A 17,160-nucleotide genomic window follows, 5' to 3' on the forward strand; every position below is an offset into this window, starting at 1 on the left:
TATTAGTGTCACTGAACAGAAACCTGGCATAGGATGAGAGCTGGTCCAGTTCTGAAGCTTTTGTTTGGTTGTTTCCCAGTCCTAGAGTCAACAGATTCTTTTGCTATAAAATCTTGGACGAATATCAGATTAGGGTGCTTTTAGTCAGGGAGCTTATGCTGTTTTATAATCTTATGCATCTTTTGTTGTAGTAAGAAATGTGTGTTGTAAATGTCAATATGAATTGTCTTCTGAAGGCTGGATGCTGCTGAGTATGCTTAACAGTGCATTCCCTGGCTGGAGTTAGAAACTGCAGTGTACAAAATGGAACGCCGTGGGTTAGTTGGAAAGGCAGGCAGAGTGCAGCTTTGGAGGATGTTGTTATTAATTCACTGAATACTGAGATGCAAAACAGGAATCTTGCAACTGTATTGAAGTGTAGCAGTGCCAGACAAGGAGCACCCCTTATTTACTTTGACTACATCAGAGCTTAAAGTCTGTTGGGCATAAGGTTGAGGCTAAATGTCTTAAGATTTGACCATGTGTCAAAAGACATGCAGGTTTGCTTTCCATATGCTAACGAACTGCACTGGCAACTGGGGAAGTGTGATTGACTCACTAGCCAGGCCAAAATAAAAAAACAAAACAGGTCCAGAAAAAAACAACTGCCAAAACCCTCAATGACATCTTACTTTTTGTGTGTGTGTATGTACTAGCAGACTCCAAATAGCCTCTACACTCAGTCGTGTCAGCATTCAATAGAAGATTCCCTGCCTTCTGTTGTTTCTCACATTAGATGTTCTATCAGTGGCCTCACCAGAGAAATATCCTGGAACGAAAAATAGCTGTAATCCATTGTATCCTTGTGTTGCCAGCATTTATCGCAGTGTGGCATGCCTTTGATTCCAGCAATAAACCTAGCTTTTAATTTTTAGGAAAAGGGGAGAGGAGAGAAGGAAAAAAAGTGAATGAAAAAACCACACACACAAAGAAAACACAAAGCAAAACCAGATCAAACTATTATTAACATTAAAGGTACATTAAATGTAGAAGTAACAGGTAGAGACTAATATTAGAGGTAACTCTGAACAGTGGACCCTGAAAACTAGCAGAGTCGTCCACTCATTATGGTAGTCTTTGAGCTTGTGAATCTGTTGTGTTGAGTTCAGTTTAATGTTCAGCCCTGCAGTATCACTCTGTTTGTATGCAGGCTGCTGCAGGTAGGATCTTGAGGTTTCTGCTTAAATTTGGTGTTGTGGTGGATGATAGCTATGTTTTAAGTTGAGATTTTGGTTTGGGACTGGAGGACTTTAATTTACTGCTGGCTACCACAAAGGTAGGAGGTGATTTAGGCACTTTCAAGTAACTTTCAGTTAACTACAATGCTAATCTTTGGCACTGGGCTATACTTTACACTGTATTTTGGACTCTGGTTAGGATATGTACTGAGGAATGGAAGGATTGAAGGTTATGTTTACTGTTAGGATCTAGAAGGTTTATAGGTCTACAGTGGAATTAGCAGAGTGGCATGTTTAGTGTTTTGAGCTCTTCTGTGTGACCAGGTGTATTGTGAAACTTTAGGTTAAGGTTGGGGGTCAGGGTTAAGCATAAGAAGAGAAGTGGTCAGAGAACTTGTTTTGCTCTTCCAAAGAGTATTTAAACAGGATGAGGACTGCTGGTCAGAGTGTTACATACCTCGTGCTATGCTTTGATTCCACTCTTTAGATTCTTCAAGACCTGCAACTTTATGAATAGCTGTTGTGATCTAGATTTAATATTAGTATCTGGTTCTGGTGCTTTTTTGTGTCCTATCACTTTAATACTAGGATTAGGGAACTGTTAAAAAAGGTCAGTTCAAGATGGGAAGGGATTTAAGTGTTTGGTGTATTTATATGTTCTTCAGGGCTGGAGCACTGATTCCTGCTGCTTTTTTTGGCTTATGTTAGTTTTGGTGCAGTTGTTTGTCGCTGAGCTCTGCTTCAGATATTGCATCTGGTGGTGTGATACCTGAAGCTCTGCTTCTTTTTGTACCCTGCACTGGGGGCAATGCATTGGAGGTTCTGAGAGGGTGTGTCATGTCATTTCCACATGTATGGTCTTGCTGGTCATAGCTCTGCCACAGAAGGGGTATGGGCCACTGTTTTTAAAGTCTGTACAGAGCATGTTTTCCTGTTTCAGAGTCATTGTTGTTTGAATCTAAAAAACACCTTAAGATTTAATCTTTCATTATGATGGGAGATTACCTTAAGCATTTGCAGATATTAAGCAACAGTATTTTATTTGATAATAAGGAGGTGAACTAAGTTTCCTTTTAAGTGTTGTACCTTTACTCCTGATTTCCATTCTCCTCTCTCGAGTCATTATTTCCTGCATGTTTTCTTTGATGGTATGCCGTGGAACATTGAGTAAGGACAAAATGGTGAGTAGGAAGGTAATCGAATTTATTGAGACGTGTCCCGTAAGAATCCATTTAATTTTCTTCAAGGTATTACATCTTAGTCAGACTTCATAGATATGGTATTGTTTGGAAAGAACAAACTTTAACAGCATCCAATAAAACATGTATTTAATTTTACATAAGGTACATGGCTGTCCTATACAAGAATTACAATTCTAACTTGAATAATTTCATACCAGTGACCATATTTCATACCCGAGACCACATCAAGAAATGGGATTCTGAGATTACCTGTCACTTTGGTCTTCAATATTTCATGAAGTTCCAAGGACAAAAATTGTTAAAAGAACTCACTGAGAGGGGGGGTGGGGGGGTGGGGGGTGGAAATATGATATGATTTGTTCTGTTTAAATCCTAAAAATACTGGAAGGAGTTAGATGGCCATATGTTGATATAAGAAATGCTGTAACTATTAGCAATGTTGCTGTGCTTCTCTGTCTTAATTCAGGTGCTCACTGGGCAAAAGGGATGCACGACATCTCTCTTATTCTCAGCTCTTCCCAGTGCCCTTCTCTGGTGCCCTTCTGAAGGGAATAAATAGCTAAGTCTTCCCCTTGCTTGCTTGGAGAACAAAGCACTGGTGGGCTATAGGATAGGCCTCTTCCTGAGCTCTTGCTTAGGGTATTGTGACCAAAGGCAAGGAAGTGGCTATGCTTCCCTCACCTGGTTTCTAGCCCCTCTATTCATCTCATGGATCTGTGCCTGTTGTGTAGATTGCTTCCAACTGCAGTAAATGCTCTTTAACACTGTGACATGTGTGAGTTCTTGTATTTCTTCATCGAAGCATCACATTTCAAATTGCTCCATTCATTCCTTTGATTTTGAACATAACTGTGACTCAGCAAGCCATGCAGAAATGTGTGTTTAGATTGCAGTGGATTTTGGGACCTAAGCTGTGAGAGGCTTTGTTGTGGGAGCCTTTGGTAGGTGAAGTGCTGCAGGGAACATCTGGCTCTTTCAGATGCAGAAGCACTTAAGAACTTCCTACCTTCCTTTAAAATGAAACCTGTGACTGACAGGACTTTTGCACTCCAAAGCTTCGCTTTGGCAAAGTATGTCGTTTCAATAAGGATAAAATGAATTAAATAGGACAGCAGTCACACTCTTCTAGTCTGTTACAGAGTATTTTGTAATTCAGAAGGAAAAATAAGTTTGCAAAGACAATCCAGTACAGGCTGATTTCAGCAGTCAGGATGACTCAAGTAGGAACTGGAAAGGAATAATTCCTGTCTGGCATGCATAGTTAAATCATAGACCAGTTCATGGCTGCCTTCTCCTTGTAACTGCAGAAGAGAGTACAAAACTTATCTTTGCTCTCTGCCCCTCCACCACCCCCACCCCCTTCTGCTAATGAAACCAGGAAATCAGTTTTCATTCATCTGTTGTGTCCATAAATAGGCACTCAGCTGTCCATGTAGTTGTATGTTTTTAATTTGGGGGGGGAAATCCTCTGAAATTTGTATGCAAATCGGCAAAGGCCTTCTACTGTGAGCAAAGTGCTGGTGTCACTCTTGACACTTCCCTTTATTTCAGCTGAGTTAGTGTTCTTGAGATAATAGTGTTGCTTTATTGGAGAAGACCTAACTGAAACTGCACTGGTATTGCTCAGAGGGATTTGATTAGTAACTGGTGAGTTTCTGTAACTTGCAGGTATGGCCCTCTTGCATTAATGGGTAGAGAGGTTCACACTGCTTAGGTTTATCTTTCTGCGCATCCTCATGCGCTGGCTGTTTGAGTTTAAAGTGTTAGTTTTAAAAGTGGGTTTGTTTTAGCTGGGAGAATTGTATATGGTCAGGAATGGGCTAACAGCAAGGCTTAGTTAATTGCCTACGCTTGCACGGCAGTGAAGATAAGCCCTGTAAGAACTTGTAAGGGCATCTGTCAGCACCCCCACATGTTGACCAGAGCAGTAAGGTGATGAGGGATGTTTTTTTTGCACTAAAGTCTCCTGTCAGGAGAGAGCAGTAAAGTAAATCAAGAGTAAATTAACTAATTACTTTCTTTTTAACTTCCAGCTGTTTTTGCAGGAAATAGAATCTATTGGAGAAGACAGAATAAGAACAGAAACTGAAGTCATTCACAGTGGTAAGATAGCTTCTTTATCTCTTTGCTAATCATTGTGACTGACATGTGACTCGGTAAGTTCAGAAACTTGTAAGTCAGACTTGCAATCATAGCACCACATTCCATAGTGATTGTGGGTGTGGGGGCCAGACAGAATGGACGGAAAAATGCAACAACTAATAAAATGATGCTTTCGGAATTCCTTACTGTGTAGCTTTGACTTCCTACAAAGACACAGATTAGCGGGTAAGCACATATCTGCTTTCACATTGTGCATCTGCGTGATAGATAACAAATAGGAAGGTACTTTATAGGTCTGTCAGTTTGGGAACAAGAAGCCAGGAATTTTGGGGGCTCCTTTCACCAGGGCAGTGGAGTCTATCTGAACATCTTAGAAGGTGCTTTGGTTCCTGTTTTGCTTGCAGTCTTTTATCTTTCATCACTGCAGATAAATTTCTTTCCTTTATCTTCTTTCTCTGTGTCACTAAGTTGACCAGCTCATAGGATATTGTCCCACTGCTTCTCTTCATCCTTTTTTAATTGTGTGAACTGCTGTGAAGATGTATCATGGTTTGCAGCTGAAAATCCTGCTGAACTGGTATTCTGAAATCGTCTCTCACTTAGTCCAAGGTGATGTTCAGGTAGGAAAGGGCAGTTTTGTAGTAATACAAAAAAATAAATTGGATAAATCAACAGACTACAAAACTGAGAAATATGATCTCTGCAATTGCCTCAGTTCAGAGATGGTCTGAACCAACTGCCTTTGTTCTGAAGAAAATACTTGTTTAAGCATACCAAGTATTCCTTTTGCTGTTGTGTCTGAAAGCAGGCATTTTCTCTCTGTCCAGCATATTACAAAGGCATAAGTCTGTTTCGAACCTGAATCTGACAAGTGGGCTCATGACCTCATCATTCTGTGTAATTCTGGTGGGAATGACCATTTTTTCCAAATGTCTTCAAGGTTCTCCAGTTTACTTGCAGCTAAGGACATCTGGATTGTGTTCCCTATGAACAGTTTCCTGAGAAATCTTCAGTGAATTGCTCAATGCCTCATTTTTAAATCTGTAAAGTGAGATAACAGTACTACTGCACTTGAGCACGGGTGTCAAGATGATAAATAGGTTACGTATTGAGGTTCATAAAATACTCAGACTTTATAATAAACAGGCAGGAGGAGGACTCATTTGCACATTACTCACTGCATGCACACTGTTTCTTTGGTGGAGGGCACTTACACTGTTTCTTAAGGATTTCCTTTCTGCTTGAATTTTATTTATTTTTTTTTAACAGAGCTGCTACATGGCAAAATTCCAAAGCTTTTGGTAATGTGAGGCTTGCAGGGCAGGGAGTGGCTGGCTAGAATCAGTCTGTTGGTTAATAGTTCAGTGTGCTGAGCTCAGTAGTGTTTTCTACTGAAACAGTGTGTGACTTCCTCAAACGAAAGGATAAAAAAAGATACGGATGCCCAAAGTAGTTCTTGCACATCTGCTGATCCCAAGTGTGGCCAAGTGCGTGATGAAATATTACTTGTCTGGCTATGAGCTTTATTTACTACAGCTAAGTGAATCATCGGGTCAGTTCCTGACCAGACCTTGAGCTCTCAGAAACAGATGGCCTGCCTAGAGAGCAAGATACCTTGGAACCATCTCCACCCTTGTCAGCAGTGTTACATAGCACAGGGATTTCTCAGAAGAGCAGTGCTGGTGTTCAATGATTGCAGTGAAAAGAGGGTAGTTTTTCAGCTGTTCTTGGTCTTCTACATCAGAATAGTGTCTTGTGGCTCTGAAAATAAGGAAATTGTTGCTGGCTTGTTAGTGAAGATCCATGTTTGTGAACCAGGTCGTGTATTTGCAGGGGCAGTAGTAGGGAGGTCAGTGAAGCCTTCTTGTTTTCCAGTTCTGAGAAACCTTCAGGTTGCTGTTAAAAGGTGGCCGGTGCATATGAATGTTCTTCCTGGAAATGAGGCCAAACTTCTAATCAACTCTGAAAATCTTTTTCCGTAGACTGTCTTGACCTTTCTACCATCAGTGAAGTGACATTAATAATAAATGCTTCCCCAGACTGTAGAGTTGTGCTGAAGATTACGCTCGGCTCAGATACTTGGATGTGAAGTGCCACACAAATACCTACAGAATTTTAATAGAATATTATAGACAGTGAATACTGGGTCAAGTTATACATCAGAATCTGAAAACAGTGTCATACACCAATGTGGAGTGGGTTTTCTGTATGTGATGGATTTACCCTGGCCAGCAGCTAGGCACCCACATAGCTCCTTGCTCACTCTCCACAGTGGGACAAAGGGAGAAAACGGAAAGAACAAAATTCAAGCAAAGACTTGAGTTTTGAGTGGGAAAAAAAAACAAAAAACAAAAACCAAAAACAACCAAACAAAAAAAACCAACAACAACAACAAACCCCCCAGTTAAATAAATAAGTGAAGAAAATGGGGATGTAGGGGATATGGAAGCACAACACACACAAGTGGAGCAAAGGAGATCAAATACTATCTCTCATAGGCAGCCCAATACCCAGGCAATCTCTAAACAATTGCTTTGGAAGCAAAACCCTATCTTTTCCTTCCTCTACCTCAGTTTATATTCTATTTCTGAGGATGCACGGTATGGAATGTCCCTTTGGCCAGTCTGGGCCAGCCTCTTGTCCACCCTCAGCCTACTGGCTGTGGGGAGTAGTGGGAAGCAGAGAAGGCCTTGACAGTGCGAGCACAGCTCAGCAATAGCCACAACACTGCTGTGTTATCAGCGCTGTTGTAGCACAGCACCACATGGGCTACTGTGGAGAAAGTTAACTTCATCCCAGCCAGACTCAGTATGCTTACTTAATTTTTAATGTAGCACTAAAAAATTATTAGAAGAACAAAATCCTACTGTAAGATCATAAAAACAGTTTTCTTGATTAAAAAAAAATTCTAGGATGTGCATATGTGACATTTTCATTAGTATCATGAGTACTTCTGAAACAGTTCAGAAAGTATGAGCTGAATCTCATTTTTCTCTGAAAAATGTCTCAAAAGATCTGTTTAAATTTAATGGAATGTCATGGAATTCAGTAGCACTTGAGTGCTTTTCTGAATAGGGGCTGTATGTCCAAGCTGACTGTCCTGCTGTCCTGCAAAATTAATTCTGAAGAAAGGTCCAATGTTCACACTGAGCAAGTTATCTCAGAAGTGGGTAGTTCTGTAATTAACTATAGGTGCGTCTTGTTTGTATAAATCTGAATTTTCTGCCTTTGCTTTTGATCATGTATGCTGCTGTCAATGAAGAAAAACTGGCAGCTGTGTGACATAGAGAGCTCAAGAAATAATTCAGATTAGATTTCAGCGATCACTTTGATCAATATCAAAGTGTGAAACTGAAGGTTGAGCTTTCACAACATTTTCTGAGGAAATCATCGAGGTTAAAGGAGGCTCTTGAGATTCTTTATTTTTAGCAGCTTGGACTGCTCTGTTGTTACTGCTGTCCCCTTTTTATTCCACTTCTGTTAATGTTAAGATGGATAAAGCATTTGTTCCTCATGGTGAAAACATTGCAAAGGCTTTGGTAAATGTATAGCAGTGTGACAGTCTGAAAGTAAGACTGCTAAGTGGCCACCTTCAAATCTCTTACTGGATTTGTCAGTTGATGCTGTTCAATTCTGGGGGAGATATGATGTGGGATTTGGTTGGTCATGTGGTGAAACTGAAATTTCAATGTCTTCATAAAAGGTGGTATGTAATTTCTCATGGCTTATCAGTACTGAAGCACTGACTTGAATGATGGTTTCCTTGAATGATGGAGAAGAGTGAAATGATAAAAAAGCATCCTACAGTGAAGGCAGGACAGAATTGCTCCTCTCCATTACGTTCTGAAATAGTTCATCCTGTAAGGGTTCATAATCAGAGCAAATAGTTTTTCTTTGCCAGTGGTAGCTTGTGTTTTTGTGTTCTCTGTGGAGCAGGCACTTAAGAGTAGGTTAGAAGACCTGTGCATATCTTTATCCTCAGAAGCAGAGGAACAAACACCTTCTCTGAGGGTGGTAGGATGGAGTGTACATTCTGCTAGAATGGAGGATCAGGGCAGTAATTTGTGCCCTGTCCAAAAGCAGGGTGTATGTGGGGATAAAGTGGTGGAAGAGTTCTTGTATTTTTCCTCCAACTGCATGGTTCAGGCAGTTTTAGAAAGAGCCAGAGCATTCCCTGCTCGCTGTGCTGTGATTGTGAGCAAGATGGCTAGACCGTCTAGTCTCAGTTAATGAGCAGAACCCCTGGAAAAAATAATGATGGATAAAGTTCAGCTCTTGGAACAGCTCTACCTCTGTCAATATTATTGGGAACTTGCATAGTTTAAGGAAGACAGCCAGTGGGGCTGAGTCTCATCCTGTGTGAATTGCTTCTCACAGTCCTGTGCAAATTGCTTCTCATACATGGGTCTTTTTTCTTTTCTTTCTTCTTTCTTCCCACCTCCCTGCCCGCTGTTAGAGAGGAGAGTCCAAATATTGAGCAGTTATAAAGCTAACTCTCTCCAGCCAAAATCCTTAGTTCTGTGGATGCCAGTGATAGTGCTCTCTTAACCACAGAATCTGGCTGCAGCTCACATCTGCTGCGTGCGGAGCCAGCCCTGTGTGTTTTGCTATGTGGCTAAATGTGAATCTGTGGGGGTTCTGACTATGTGGTTCTGCCTACAGTAAGAAATGAGTGCGAGTGACTGCCAGTGACTGATGCTCTGTGTGCATGAAGATAACTTAGTGAGTGGCTTCATGAAAATATAGTCAGGCACTTAAAAGACTAGCTGTTCAGGATTAATTACCTTTGCATTTACTTTGAATGGCTCTTGAAGAGTGAAGGAAAGGCATAACTGATATAAGGCCTTATTTGACAATAATGACTGGTCAGCTCTTCTGCTTCTGGTTTGAGTGCACAAGCCACAGTAACTTCCTGCTTTGATAAGTTGAACTCCACTTATCCCAAGTTTTGCTGTGGGATCCGGAGAAGGATAACTGGCTCATAGGGAATTTGATTAGTTTTTTTGGAGGCGCCTTGTTCAGTAGATGTTTGAGAAATGTTTCAGTTATGATGAAGTAACTCCACCCACCCCATCAAAACCCTGGTTTGACTGGAAAATTCCTGGCCAGCCCAGTTTATTGTCTGCCAGTTCTTACAGCTTACAGGGTGGTTAGAGCAAACTGAGATCCTGAGCATTCGGCTCGCTTAGTGTGGTAACTCTGTTAACTGCCACTGTTTCTTTGATAGTGCCTGCATGCAATATATAGGAGCTTGTAAATGCTATTGTAAGGTCACTAATTAACAGAAGTGGGAAGAGCAGTTAGGACAACTTTGAAGTTCTATACAAAACATGCTTTTCTGTGTACTTCTGGCGAGTTGATCCCGACTGGATGCCAGGTGCCCACCAAAGCTGCTTCATCATTCCCTCTCCTTAACTGGACAAGTGGAGAGGAAAAACAGCAAAAGGCTCGTGGGTCGGGGAGAACACTCAGCAATTACCGTCACGGGCAAAAAAGACCAATCAAATCGGAGCAGGATATTGAGAAATAAACCCTAAATCTTAAAACACCGTCCCCCTACCCCTCCCTTCTTCATGGGCTTTAGTCCTGAATTCTCCATCTCCTTCCTGCCAGGCAGCGCAGAGGGATGGTTAATGGGGGTTACGGTCATTTCATCGCATGTTATCTGCCTCTTCAGGGGGATGACTCCTCATGCTCTTCCCCTGCTCCAGCATGGGGTTCATGCCATGGGAGGTGAGTCCCTTCCTTGGGTGCAGTCCTTCAGGGGCAGGTTGCTTCATGGGGTCACAAGTCCTGCCAGCAAACTTGTCCCAGCATGGGCTTCTCTCAGCTTGGGTCCACAGGTCCTCCCAAGAGCCTACTTCAGTGCAGGCTTCTTATGGGATCACAGTCTGCACTGGGCACCCAGCTGCTCTGGTGTGGGGTCCTCCATGGGCTGCATGGGCACAGCCTGCCTCACCACAGTCTTCTTCAGGGGCTGCAGGGGAATCCCGGCTCTGGTGCTTGGAGAGCCTCCTCCCCTCCTTCTGCACTGATCTTGAAGTGTGCAGAGCTGTTGCTCTCACATATTCTTGCTGCTCTCTCCAGCTGCAATTGCTGCTGCTCAGTAGCTCTTTCCACTTCTTAAAATGTTCTCATGGAGATGCTACCACCATTGCAGGTGGGTCTGTCTTGGAGCCAGCTGGCATTGGTTCTGTTGGACACAGGGGGGAAGCTTCTAGAAGCTTCTCACAGAAGCCACTCCTGTAGCCCCTCGTTACCAAAACCTTGCCACACAAACCCAATACAGCACTTATCTGAAATGTACTGCTGTCCATTTTTGCCCAAGAAAAGTGGAAATGGTATCCTTTAGCACACTGACAGTTTCAACAGTTAGGGCCTTGCTGGTAACTGCAAATGAGAGCTTAATTTGATGCTTTTGAACAATAGATTCTGTGGAGGAAATGGTATATTATTTCATCCTAGAAAGCTATGCTAAATATTCCTTTGCAGAAATTCCGGACAGATGCAAAGCAAAGGTCTGTCTAATGTGCCACAGATTTTATCAGTTCATGGATTCTGGCATGCCAAGGATTGCCTCCAGTGAATGGGAAAAAACAGAGGAGCTGAGAAATGCCCAAGAGTTACGTATCTATGCTGTATAGTGTAACTGATCTTACCTGTCTTCAAAATATAGCATACATTATTCTCTTTAAAATGTTCCTCAACAGCTGAACAAAATACCTTTCTTTTTATTCCATTGATGAAATTACTCCATTTACTGCCCATGTGTTCATTCCCATGGCTAGTCAAACAGCGTTCTGTATCAGGATTGCCTTTGTCAAGTTAAGAAACGTGTAATTTATTTTTTTCTTTTTGAAAGCCCCCTCATGCCTGGCTGAACAAGGGCCTCAGTTCATGCTTATCAGGCAACGCTTTATGCGCTGCTGACCTTCAGAAGCAGGAGAGTGTTCTGGTATTGTCTCCTGACTGTTGGGGTGGATGTGGGGGGAGACTGGCTGAGGTGCCTTTGCGTATCTTTGGCAGTACACAGTCTGCACTGAGTGAATGTACTTTTACAGTTAATTTTGATGTGCCTGGGTAGCATGGGTTTCAGCTGAAAAGAATAATATGTTTCCTTTTTGCTTTAAAAAAGTGCAGTTCAAAGCCCAGTAAATACTGTAAAAGGAACTTATTTCAATATGTAATAGTAATTAGGTTGAAGGGCTGTCTGAACAATAAGTAATTATAGGTTAATTTGCTGCTGTTGTTTCCAGGAATAGCTTTTGTTAACATAGAAAATCACCATTTTCCTTAGGAGTAGGAAGGTGGGGGAGGAGAAGGCATCTAGCATTTGTTATGAATCTGGGACTACCAAAATATCAGGGGTATTGTTTCCAGTGACTCCGTATGGGTGCTGTTAACATGGGAATACTGCTGGGCCTGTGTCTGTTTATCTTGGGCATACATCGGGTCATTTTAATAGAGGAACTTGTAAGCATTTTTAAGAGTTTATGTACATGCATTTTGTGTGTGTGTGCATATATATAAAACAGAATGTTGTTCAAGGAAAACCTTGCATATTCTTCAAAGGACCTATATGGGGTGACTTGGTCTTAGAAAATTAAAGGCTTCATTTAATTTTAGTGTTCAGTTTTGGAACGTTCAGGCTGCTCTGACACCTTTAGATCAAATACTTACCTAAAGCATATGCATAAACTCAGTGAATCATAGAGTATGCTTACATACACTTTGAACATACGTTAGTCACCTGGGGCTGGCTGCATTAGGGCCTCCAGTTGAGTATCTGATTTTATAAGTTTTCATCAAAGGCACTTTATTTCAGGAGCTCTCTCAGAGCTCTGGTAAAGTTCTTCCCTAAGCTCACCATAAACTTGCCATCTCATCATCATGAGCACGATGCTTCCCTGTGTGCTTGTCGAGCCCAGTTCTGCCAACTGTGCTCAAAATGCCACTGTCCAGAGGCTCCTCCTCTATGTCTGCAGCCAGGGCTGGGTGGGGGGGTTGTTCTGCTGTTTTGTCCTGTGGAACTAGCAAGAAGCTGGTTCAAGTCCATGTAGCTCCTTGAACTGAAAAGGAGTTGCTACAATCTGCATTTGCTGAGAATCAGCCCTGTGCATCTAGCAATGGTAAACTGGCTCTTCAGTGTATTAAGTATTGGAAAACTTAATAGAAGCCTGAAATGTGAATAGCTCTAAGACTTTCTTTGAACCTGATATTTATTCCAAGATTATGAGAATTTGCTATAACAATTACACTGTACAGGGCTGCTGGTAGAAGTTTAGTTCCTTGTGGTAATTTTATTTCTTAACATCTAAAGTGTAAATTTGAACTTCTCCTGACATTCACTTTTGTTCCTCTGCTCTTACTGTTTAGAGAAACCACTGTGATTGAGGCAAGGTATACTACTCCATTACATACTTTGCTGTTAGCATTCACATGCCATACGCTTCTAGCAGTCCACATTTGGGCAACTGCAGAAGCAAATTAACTGGCACTGTCTCTTGGCATGCTGTTCTGAGCTGAAATAGAAGCCAGCATAAATGACTTGTAATGATTTGAGCACCTGGCTAGAATGACTTGGACAATACTGCTAGTAGGTAAAAACTGAAAGTTAACCTTCTGTATTGTCTTTTGGTTTTGCAGGAAGTTCATGCAAATGTAGAATTTGAGTAGATTGTATTTGACTATTTCACTGTTCTTTATCAGTACATTTGGCAAGATTCCTTCAGTAGCTTGAGGAAGAGCAAGATGCTGATGTTTATATTGGCAAGCACTGCTGTAGAAAGAGAATTTTCTCAGTCAGAAGCTTTCTTTCCATATCCTCCATCCTTCCTGCATACCAGAGAGGAGCATTTTACTGGTTGTGTAGCTGAATCCCCATATTCTAAATTGGGCTCAGCCCTACTGATGAGATATATGTAGTAAATGCAGCAATTTTTGACATCTTAAGTTTATGCTAAATCAGAGTGATGCTCCTCTAGGATGCCAGCCAGCAGAACATAGGCTCTAGGTCCGCAGCAGTGATTCTGTGGCTGAATGGGGAGGATATTAAAGCCCCTGGGTGCAGTCCCTAGAGTGGAGAGCATTGGTAGCCAAGCAAGTTGCTACTTTATCCTGAGCACCTGCTGGTAGATATGGTTATTGATGGAATGATGCTGTGATTTTTGCCTTTGAACCTCTGGAGTGGGGAAATACCTTTGTTTGTTCTTTACTGGTTCCGGGAAACTAGTAAATGGGTTTGAGGAGATGATGAAAAATATTTAGAGAAATTCCCCTTCTCTTAAGAATGGCCCAGGGGTTAAAGCACGATTCTAGTGTAGCAGGAGACTTGTTTGGAACATGTACCTAGATCTTCAGTGTTTGTAGGCTAAAGACATTGTCTTGTCCCGGGGCTGATGGGATGATTTTTTCAGTCTCTTCTGTTTGATCTGTTTCATTTTGGTTAAATATCAGATGGATTTATAGGACAGGACTCTTCATTCTTTCTGAAGTTCTGATTTTAATGAATGATGATTTCCTACTCTGAAATAAAAAATTGTTGGGAGATCTGCTGACTCATCATATTTCAGTATTTTTGTAGTTCAGGATAGCTTCTTAATGTGGAGTAGAGTTTCAGTGCCACTGCTGAGTGTTTCCTTGTTAGGTAAAAGGGTGGTATAAATTGTATGGGTCAAAAAGAATGGGAAACACTGTAACCTCAGTTTTGAACTGAATGTGCATTCAACCCCTAGCATCCTTTCAGTGACATACTTGATAGTTATTCGGGTCAAATCAGATTGTGTACCTCATCAAGGACACAAACCCAAATGGATACGGAGTTCAAACATGTGATGAGATATATACTAGTTGAGGTGGGAAACTTGGCTTCAGCTTTCTGGCACTCCTCTTCAAATGACAAGTTGTGCAGCTTTTGAGAGGGTCTGGCTTGAAATGTTTGGCTACTGATCAGTATGGTAAAGAGGTTGGGAGAAATTTTCAGAGGCTGTGCTTAAGTCACTTGGTTGTTCACTAGGAAACAGTTCTTATATCATGTAAATGCCCTTTCATGGAAAGACCTGGTATTGTGCAACAAGACTCCCAGGAATTTGACCTTTTTTGAATCTGAATTATAGTTTAGTTTAAGAAACATACTGTTACATGTGTTTGGGGAATGTTTCTAAGTGTTTAGAATGCTTTGTTTCTAATAACTCTAGTTATTTTCAAACTTATTTTACTTAAAGTACGATTGTTTCATTAAACATTTTATTACATTCATAGTTTCTGAACACTGAACTACTATTGAACTGTCTAGAATGTGTTCTTAGAATGCACCAAGTAAACTTAATATCCAGTCTTTAACAAACACTTGATTAGCTTTTTTTATAGTGGAATGTGACTTCATGAAATTTGAACGCCTCTTCATCCTTATTATCTCATCTGAAAAAGATGGAGGGTGGGAGATTCATCTGCCTTGCAGCTTTATCTCTGGTTTTGCCAACTGCATGACAATCTTTTGGTTTTAATTCATAATATCATTAGAACTGCCATGACTGAATTAAATGCAATTTAATACAAGTTTGTCAAATAGCAGAAAAGAGAAAGTGAGCAGTAATGAACCCCACAGGTCTCAGGACTTATAATTGCCTGCCCACCGTGCAAAGAGATTGGGGATCGCTCATCCTAAATTCGTTGTCACCCTGGAATAGTTGATGCCATCCTCTGGACTCAGTGAATGGATCATAATAGACCACACAAAATCAGTCTTGGATATTTGTATTATATGTATTTTTAATGTACAGATGCAGAATCTGAGATAATGAATCAAAGATCCTTTTTATGGGTGGGAGCCAAGTAGCCATCAAAGGAAGCCGTACTGCTCCCATTGCATGGAAGCAAGTTGTTTATTAACTGTGTTAAGTACAGAAGGTGACTGCTGGTGTAAGAATGTTTGCTTATTCATATGGAATATATGTATACCCTCATAAGAGGGTTGCTGGACAGGGGAAGCAAATGTTTTTTTCTAGTGAAACTTAAATGATGCTGTGATGATTCTTTGTCAGACAGTAAAAAATGGGTGCATATATATATACTTATACACGCACACACTGTATTATATACCTTGGCTCATGGGTTATCACAGAACAAATTAATGGAAGTAGCACTTCAGGCGTGCATTATGTGCCTGCCTGTATACATGTCAGCAGTCACACAGTATCTACTTTGTACTGGTACCTGTCTGTTGAAGTATGGGTACTTGCTCTTCACAGAACATACATGTCCCTTTCTGTCACCCAGTTCTTCATTCCAGTAATTTGCTGTAATTAATGCAGAGCTGGCCTTTCTCTCCACTTAGCGGTGGGATGGTTTTTTTTTTTTTTTTAGTTCTTTTAACAAAAAAAGTATTTCTATTGCTCAGATGCAGGATGGTGTTTAATGACCTAAATGAAAGCAACTGGTATGAATCCTTCTCAGCCCAAGGTATAGTCTACAAAGTTAGCAGATTCTGATACTTGCGCATCTCCAGGATGGTAACTCTGGTAACTCACATGGTGTCAGTCACTTGGCACAAATGAGCATCAGCTTAGTACACTGACAGTCACTGATCTCTTGGGGAAGCCATACTGAAACCTGTGTTAAAGAAGAGCTTATCTTGGATAGGACATTTGAAGACTGTACAACAACAGAATTTGCAAGCAGCCTTTGCTGTAGTAGCAAGGATGTGTTGTGGACCAGTGACAGGAAAAAACAATCTTTTTTGATGTATTAAGATGTGGTCATACCACTGAATACTTTTGAATTGTTTGGATGAAATAGTACTGGAGCTTGGGAAAGATGCCAATCAAAGACTTTTTTTCTCTGACCCTCTCTCAAACTGACCTTCATAAGGGTTGGAACGTTCCTCTGCAGAACAGTCACAGTGAGGGCAGCAGCACCAAGTGTTTAGAGGACCTGAGCATCCATCACAGCACATTGTGCTCTTTCCATCATGAAAGCACAGAGGCCTGTGGTGCCCACATATGTAGTGGCCTGGTTTTGCAAAGTGTTACATCAGAGTGAGGTACAGGACTTGTGGGTGCCTGACCATTTTGTTGTGACACTGGTTGGACATCACAGTGTTACTGCGTTAGCTGCTGCCTTCTCAGATTGTAATGTTAGTCATTCCAGAAATCATGGAGGAGGTGATAAGTCATGGGGGAGCATAAGCCTCTTTTCTGAAGGAATCCAGATCTACATGTGGAATCAGTGAGACGTTTTATCTCCTGCATCCTGTTTCCGGCTCTGCTGCCAGGAGGTTTCAGTCAGAGTGTGGTGACCATCAGGGGAATTGGACTGCATTAGCTTAGCAGAAGGGAGAATGCAGAGGCAACAGCTGCATTCTGTGGTTCAAACAAGCATGACAACCCGGTGGTAGTGGGTCTGGGCTCTGCAGATGGGGGATATTCTGCAATGTTTATAGCATGCCTTTAAAGAGAAGGATACTAAAGAGCTCAGATATAATCAGACTTACCCAGAGGCACTTGACTAGCCTGAAGTGGGTAATTTCAAACTTCTGAAAACCCGGAAATACAAAATGGTGGTGTGCCATTTCTGGATACAGCCTTTAAAAAGGCCATAGAACAGTACTGGAAAAATAGCATTTTGTATTAATTATACTT

At 41.3% G+C, this 17,160-nt stretch overlaps 1 protein-coding gene across 2 annotated transcripts in view; it reads left to right on the forward strand.

Annotated features, from left to right (window-relative positions):
* The window catches only part of SPATS2L (spermatogenesis associated serine rich 2 like), an 84,095-nt gene that overhangs the window by 15,407 nt on the left and 51,528 nt on the right, over positions 1-17,160 (forward strand). For both annotated transcript variants that reach the window (XM_062619708.1, XM_062619709.1), the window contains one exon: positions 4,453-4,522. The gene's annotated coding sequence lies outside the window, so the exon portion shown is untranslated. Of the gene's footprint in view, positions 1-4,452; positions 4,523-17,160 lie in introns of those variants that run through there.

Source organism: Pezoporus occidentalis, unplaced genomic scaffold, assembly GCF_034315485.1.
Source record: "Pezoporus occidentalis ecotype Australia unplaced genomic scaffold, CSIRO_AGI_Poc_V1 ctg213, whole genome shotgun sequence".
NCBI lineage: Eukaryota > Metazoa > Chordata > Aves > Psittaciformes > Psittacidae > Pezoporus > Pezoporus occidentalis.